Source organism: Ipomoea triloba, chromosome 14 (assembly GCF_003576645.1).
Source record: "Ipomoea triloba cultivar NCNSP0323 chromosome 14, ASM357664v1".
NCBI classification, from domain to species: domain Eukaryota; kingdom Viridiplantae; phylum Streptophyta; class Magnoliopsida; order Solanales; family Convolvulaceae; genus Ipomoea; species Ipomoea triloba.
The window spans coordinates 19,033,139-19,041,010 of record NC_044929.1 but is presented as its reverse complement, the minus strand read 5'-3'; the positions used below and the strand labels follow the sequence as shown (position 1 = coordinate 19,041,010).

The following is a 7,872-nucleotide window of genomic DNA, read 5'->3' as shown; positions in this document are numbered from 1 at the left end:
TTAATGTTTTGTAAAGTATTGATCAGAGCTGATTTCTGTAATTATGGTATCAATCTTGCCGTTAAAAATAAAAAAGATTACATAGAAATTAAATATTTCAATGCTATGTTTTTGTTTTTATTGAACTGATGATATTTACATTGTATATATTGAATACAAAATGGGAAGAGATGGGGTGATAGGTAGCGTGTATTTATTAATAAAGGAATAAGGGTCAAATTGGCCACTGAACGTAACGCGATAGTGCAATCAGGTCACTCGATCAAAAAAACATGTAATTTCATCACTAAATAGTGCAAATCCATCAATTACATCACTAAATAGCGCAAATCCATCCAATTTCACCTTTTAGCCGATTTCCACGGTTTCTTTCCAGTTAAGTGCTGACATATGATTACATGGCGATGTTTCATTGTTTTCTTATATTTTCCTTGGTCTGACCTTCCTGTAAGCAAAAGTGCAAAACGACATAGTCCTACCAAATTTCCCAAATCGATTTCATTACATATAACGGGACTGGCCTTGATTGGGAGTTTCCCAAGGGGACGTGGCCTTGATTTTGCTGCCCAATTTCATTTATTTCCCTATCATCCATTAATTGATGGTGCAGTCGCGGCCACCATGCATCCTCTGACCACAAACAAAGCCCTAACATGATACCAACGCCGGCGGTGGTGACCTTGCTAGATGTCGTCGGGCGCCAGGGATTTGCCACGCTTTCGTTGAGTATATAAGGCGTTCACAAAGGGATCTGCCACGTTGTCAAACACCAGAAGGATAAGGGAAAATGCGAGAAACACGACGAAGTTGAGTATATAAGGCGTGAACCTTTGTGAATCGATAAAGCAGAGAGCTAAAATGGCGGTGAAGGTCAACTGGGTTGAGACAAGAAGAGAGAAAGTAGAAATTTGAGTGGGAAAGACACATGTGACGAAAAAATAGGAAAGAAGTGGTAAATAATTGCCAACTTAGCATTCACATCACCAAGTAACCGGAAGGAGAGGGAGTTTACCTACTAGCCAGTAAAATTGGACACATTTAGCTTGTTGAATGGTGTAATTGCAATCTTTTTTAGTTAAGTGCTCCAATTGTACTTCCAGGTTTCGTTTAGTAGCTAATTTGAGCCTTATTCCATTAATAAAAAGAAAAAGGAGAAAATTTGAAAAAAAAAATAATTGTAGTAAGCGCAATTAAAATGTTTCGTTACATAGATCAATTAGTTTAAACTCAAATTTTAATACACAGATCAATTAGTTTAAACTCAAATTTTTTTATTAAAATTTACCTGCTATGTTCGGCACATCTAGCTTATAAGTTAGCTAAAAGTTGAAAAACTAATAGTTAATAAACTAATTGATTGAAATTAAGGTGTTTGGTAAAATTATCTTGAAATTAAGGTATTTGGTAAAATTATCTGTTGAATAAGATGTAAAGTGTAGAAAGAATATAAAAGGACATTTTTATAAATTTATATAATCAAATTTGAATAATTTAAAGCCTATATATATAAATATATATTCAAATGTGGTCGCACCACTCAATGTTAGAAAATGCACAACTAAATGTTAGAAAAAGCACCACAATGAAAATACACAAAGACACAATAAAACACACCACACACCCAAAATAATGCACCATAACTCCCCTGCCCTAATGGTGCATTTGCTAACACTATGTAGTGTATATTTACATACCTAGTGCCTAGTGGTGTGTTTTTTGATGATGCGTACCTAATGATGCACATTTGTGTGGTGTATCTTCTAAGATTGAGTGGTGTATATTTGTATGCATAGTGATGATGCCGCACTGATCGCACGTTAAGGGGTAGCCACACCTGATAATGACTATATATATATATCACATTTATGATTTAATATCTCATAATAAAGTAGCAATGTTTGGATTTAATTTTTGTGTATTTTAAAATATGTTATGAAATAGATTAAAGTTGAAATATTTTAATATATTATTTATATGTTATTTTCAAACGCTTATTAAAACCCTTGAAATATGGAGGAGTGTTTTAAAATAAACTATTATTTTAAACTCCTTAAATTTTATAGAACAAAGCTAATTATTGTTGACTTTTAATTGCACTCAAAGTGGTCCTCAAACTATGGGCTTTTCTTAAATGCCATGTTGACGTCAAAGCTAATGGAGACCAAATTGACTTAAAATTGAATAGTCTAGAAACGACTTTGGGTGCAATTAAAAATTAAGACACCAAATTAAGAAAATGTTATAGTCGGAGAACCATTTTAGGAATCTATACTATATATAAAAACAATATCCTCCTCTAAAATTTTCCCGCCCAAACGTAGGGGCATTTTAGTCATATGATAATTAATAATAATAATAATAATATTGATATAACTTCCATGCATATTTCTGCCTTAATTGCATCTAATTGACAGAAAATGAAAAAGGAAACCTAATTGATTGAAAATGAAATTAACCTCCAAATAAAACAATGCACACGTACATTTTTTTTATGTATTCATCAAATGAGATTAATATTTTTTGTTGTAATTTACAAATTTTAAATATTTATTAATTAAGTAAACAATAATTTTATTGAGATAAATTTATATATATATATATATATATATATATATATATATATATATATATATATAATATGTAAAAATTATTCCAAAATTCCTATCTCAAAATTTATTCTCCTCCTATCAAATTTATTTCCTTAAATTTAGTGACACAATTACCTAATCTTCCCTTAATTAATTTGGCTAATTAGGGGGATAAATTGTGTAGGGCACTCTCTCTCTCTCTCTCTCTTTATGGCTATAAATACAAGAAGAAACTCAGTAAGCCACCACCACTAATTTTCATCACTCTTAGTTCTGTTGTTTTTTGTTTATATGAAAGCATCAATATTTACATAGGAAGAACCACCATTCTCCATAGATGTGTGACATATTTGTTGTAGCACTTTTGCTCTTCTCCTCATCTCCTTTATCTCTGCATTCTCCAAATCCATGAATCTCTTCAACAGCCCACCGATTTCTCCCTTCCCCACCAAACCTCCATCCCCTCCCTGCACCTTCGCATCCATGGATTGAGAAGGGGTTTTGTCTATGGCGCTGAAGTAGGGAATTGCAGGGCTGATTGTGTGGATGGGAAGAGAATTTAAGATTTGCTTTATAGCGTCAATGGCACGAGCTTCAAGCTCATGAAGTGAAGTGAATAAAAGGTATTGTGCTTTGGGCACCATTGATAAGACCTTCAAAACATCATTAATCAATTCTTTGCCTTTGTCATGAATGGGAGTGGGAAGATATGACACTTGAATAGATGGGACTTCGAGAAGATAGTTAATTAACTCGCTCTGTATAGTATATGATTATCATGCACTTATAGTATTAATTAATCAAGTGTGGCCTTACTACGTCATTTGGGGAACATGTGGAGTTGCAGTAATGATTTTTGAAACCCACAAAAGTCAAAGATTAGATAATGCTTGCTGATCAAACTCAGCTTCATACTAGGTTACAATTTTTTGGATCACAGGATCTAAAGGTCTTCCAAAAATTGGTCAAGAGTTTACAGTTGTCATTTCTTAAGTATGCTTTAAATAGGCTTAAGTAGTTAATAGTTGATTGATTTAGTGATAGATAGATGATAGCTAATTGTGTTAATTGTTTTTATCAGTTGATATAAATTGGTATGCATAGGAGGAGGTATTTGGTAAATTTAAATAAAAATTGAATAAATACAAGTACTATAATAATCAACAACTAAGAATAAATTAGATTTTTAAAATGTTTTTGATTGATTTAGTGATAGATTGATTTGGTAATATTCTACAAATAATTCACAGATTATTACGTCCATACAATTATGCAAATTATTTCAATTCACATATTATTACACATATAAAATTATGTTAATGGTTACTTTTGAATAAAATATTATAATTATGGTAATTAAGAAATTAATTCACACATTATACTTTTATCAAACTGTTTTTTATACTTTCCATTATATAGATTTTATCTAATCAATTAAGGAATTAATGGTACACATATTACGGAATAATTAAAGAAAATTAAACAAAAACATATTCGGACATAATTATAGAAAATTAAATATACACATATTCTGTCTATAATTAAATGAAATTAAACATACACATATTTGGACATAATTAAGGAAAATTAAATATACACATATTAGGTCTATAATTAAATGAAATTAAACACGCACATATTATTCATAATTACAAACATGTATTTAAATTTTCAAAAAAAAAAAAAAAACAAACCTGTATTTAACACTTTAATCTTACTATGGTAGTTAAACATAGAGATATCATAGAATTGATTATAATTTCATCACTAATACATAGAGATATCATAGAATTGATTATAATTTCATCACTAATTTTATTATTTATCATAGAATTGATTATAATTTCATCACTAATTTTATTATTTAAATATATAAGATTGCCATTCAAATCACTAATTTTATTATTTAAATATATAAGATTGCCATTCAAATCACAAGGAAGACAATTTCATTTAACGCTTTCATATGCAATGTCTATTAATAAAAGTCAAGGGGAAAGTAGCAAATATGATCTCATGTTAAATTAAAGTCAAGGGGAAAGTAGCAAATATGATCTCATGTTAAATTGTTATTGAGGAAACCAGTTTTTGTCTGATCTCATGTTAAATTGTTATTGAGGAAACCAGTTTTTGTCTATACTCAATTGTATATTGTTGCATCTAGAGTTAACCATCCCAAAGGTCTCAAAATTTGTATTTGCGGTAACTCTAGAAGAAATTGTACTTCAACTAATAATATAATTTACCAAGAAGTTTTTAATAATTTGTAATTTTAAATAATTTGTATTGAAATTTTAATTAAAAAATTTTCTTTTAACTAATTACCCATCTTAAATATCAATTCATATTTTAATTGCAAATATCTATATTCATAACTTTTTCATATCAAATCAACATAACTATTAAATAACAAAACTATATAAATGAATAAATCTAATATCTTCTTTTCATATATGAAAATAGTCTAAATATTTCAAATTGTTAGTCCGTGCATCGCACGGGTATCATACTAGTTAACTCTAAAAATAATAACCGAATATATTTGATTATAACATTTTAAATTTCAAGAGTTTATTACAAAGTACTTTATAAATTTAAGCAATTATTTAACCCTATTTTTAAAGACTCTTAAAAATCCGCATAGAAACTTTGTGTATAGCCGATTTATACCGTAATATTTAAGCAATCTCTATATTCTATATCGAATAAGATTGGACTATTACTTATCTCTATATATACCGTGTTGTTTTGAGCCGTTCCCATTCAATTCGGAGAGAGCTACAATTTCAAAGAGACGCCCGGAGCTACGAGAACAAGCGACGAAGATGATCGAGGTGGTGCTGAATGACCGTCTAGGGAAGAAGGTGAGGGTGAAGTGCAACGACGACGACACCATCGGAGACCTCAAGAAGCTGGTGGCTGCGCAGACTGGAACCCGGGCCGATAAGATCCGAATTCAGAAGTGGTACACTATCTACAAGGACCATATCACCCTCAAGGACTACGAAATCCATGACGGCATGGGCCTTGAGCTCTACTACAATTAAGTCTCTATACTATCATCTATTACTGTGTAATTGAACCCTTGTCAGTAAAGCTCGTTTTATCCTAGTTGATGATGAAGACGATGTCTTTCATGTTTGCGGTTGGTTTGATCCCTTTGGACCTCTAGTTGTATTTCCTACTCGTTGAATTTCATGAAATAATGTGTAATTCTGTTGTTTGGTGATCTTTAATGTTTGGAATTTTGACAGTCCTGGATAATTTTTAAAGGTCTTTGGTGAGTTTGATTTTTGGTTTTCAAGGAACAATGAATGAATTTTTGTGCATGAGAAATCTGCTAGGGTTACATTCTCATTATGTGTTGTTGATGAATGAAGCACACCATTTGGCTTTGACTGGAATATCAGTAGATTAGAATAAGATGTTTGGGGATTTCTGAAATTTTATTGTTGATATGCTTGCTAATATTATTCGTTTAATTACAAGTTTTTTTGTTGGTTGTGGTGTTGTTCATTCTGGTTGAATAATTCTCTGATATTTCTTCAACAGTTAAAAGAATGTGATTATGGTAAATGTAGCAATATCTCACTATCTCAGCTTTAATTGCTTTGTCTACTGATTAAATTTTTGTGCTGGGCAAGGGCAATAAAGGGTTAGGAGTTAGTTTTAGATTGTGCTATTTGAACTTTGAACCATCAACCTGTTCTGTTAAAAGATGAGGATGATCCATGTGTTGTCAGAAGTAGAAATAGTGAGTATTTGATCATATTATTTCTGCAAGCATTGAACCCAGTTCGAACAGCTGCTGCACTATATTGTTGATGAACCTCTTGACCATGCGGATAGCAAACGGACATTCAAGTATGTTTCAAGAAAAAAAACTTAATGCTGTGTTTTTATTATATTTAAAGAAGGATAAGGAAATTTTGTTTGTACATCCTGAATTTTGTTTCTAATGAGGGTTTTTTGTTTTACATTTTAGGTTTCCATTCATTGCCTGTGAGATATTCACGGGTGAAATTGATGTTATCCTTAAAACTCTGGTTGAAGAGGAAGAGGTATACTACCAACATGGTTCTATTGTAGCACTTGAATGTTGTACTTGGAATTATATTAATCTGATATCTCAACCATTAATTAGTGCAATTTTTGCAGTTAATGAATTTACTCTTTTCCTTTCTGGAATCAATCCGTCCTCATAGTGCATTGCTGGCTGGATATTTTAGCAAGGTATAAATTGATTTATTTATGCCATGTTATTATGTTAAAGCAAGTTGCTTTAAGTAGTCTCTGCTGCCTTTCAGGTTGTGGTATGTCTAATGCTGCGGAAGACTATTCCGCTTATGAATTATGTAAAGGTGGGTACTAATGCTGGGCACGCCTAAAGCATTGCAATTTTCTTGACGGTAAACTGAGTTTCTTGTGTGTTTTGTGTACTCTGCATTTCAAATATGGAGCTGCTCCAATATTAATGATTCATTTATCTGGTACTTTCATGTTTTTGTGTTTTATTTACTAGTTTTTAATTTTCTTTGAATTGGTTATTGTTGACTGTGATAGAAGCCCTAGTAATTTTAATGAAGCCACAATTTGATTACACTTTAAATTCCGCATTTCTGAAAATTGATTTAAGTTGTGCTATAGGTGTTGAATTTGTAGGTGTTGATTATGATATCAATCTAGCCATTAAAATAAAAAATTACATAGAAATTAATATTTCAATGCTATGTTTCTGTTTTTATTGAACTGAGATGATATTTACATTATATCTATATAATAAATTTAATAAGAGTCAATAAACTTAGGCCCTTAATGGGAAAAAAATTGTTTGTGTAATTATTTGTTGAAATAAATGGTTCATATTATTTTGATTTTATTTTTTTAATGATTTTCTTTATTTACCTTCTATTATATTATTTTCTTCCTCGTAAATAACCTTACATTCTGTTAGTATAAACTTTAGTAACGGAATATTCCGTTAACTGTTTATTATTCTTTAACTATTTTTATTCTTAACTTACTCATTAATTTTTATAACAAAGGTCTTAGGTCCGACCTCATCCCAATCAGAGTTTGCATAATTGTTAAACATATACTATGAATATGTTAAATGTATTAAAAATACAATATAAAATTTAACATAAACTTTTGTCAAATAATTAGCCCGACAGTTGAGCATAAATCGGAAAGTGGGAACCTTGAAAATTATTTTCTTGCATTTTTTTTTTAAAAAAAAAAAGTTGGGTTAAGCTTTTTTTTTTTCTTTTTTCTTTTTCATTTA

General features: G+C 30.4%; 1 long non-coding RNA gene across 1 annotated transcript; it reads left to right on the top strand.

The window, feature by feature from the left end:
* Window positions 1–5,637: 5,637 nt before the first annotated feature.
* LOC116004962 lies at window positions 5,638–7,190 on the top strand. Its single transcript, XR_004094866.1, has 4 exons — window positions 5,638–6,452; window positions 6,574–6,649; window positions 6,747–6,821; window positions 6,896–7,190. It is a non-coding gene; the product is annotated as an uncharacterized LOC116004962 (long non-coding RNA).
* Window positions 7,191–7,872: the final 682 nt, after the last annotated feature.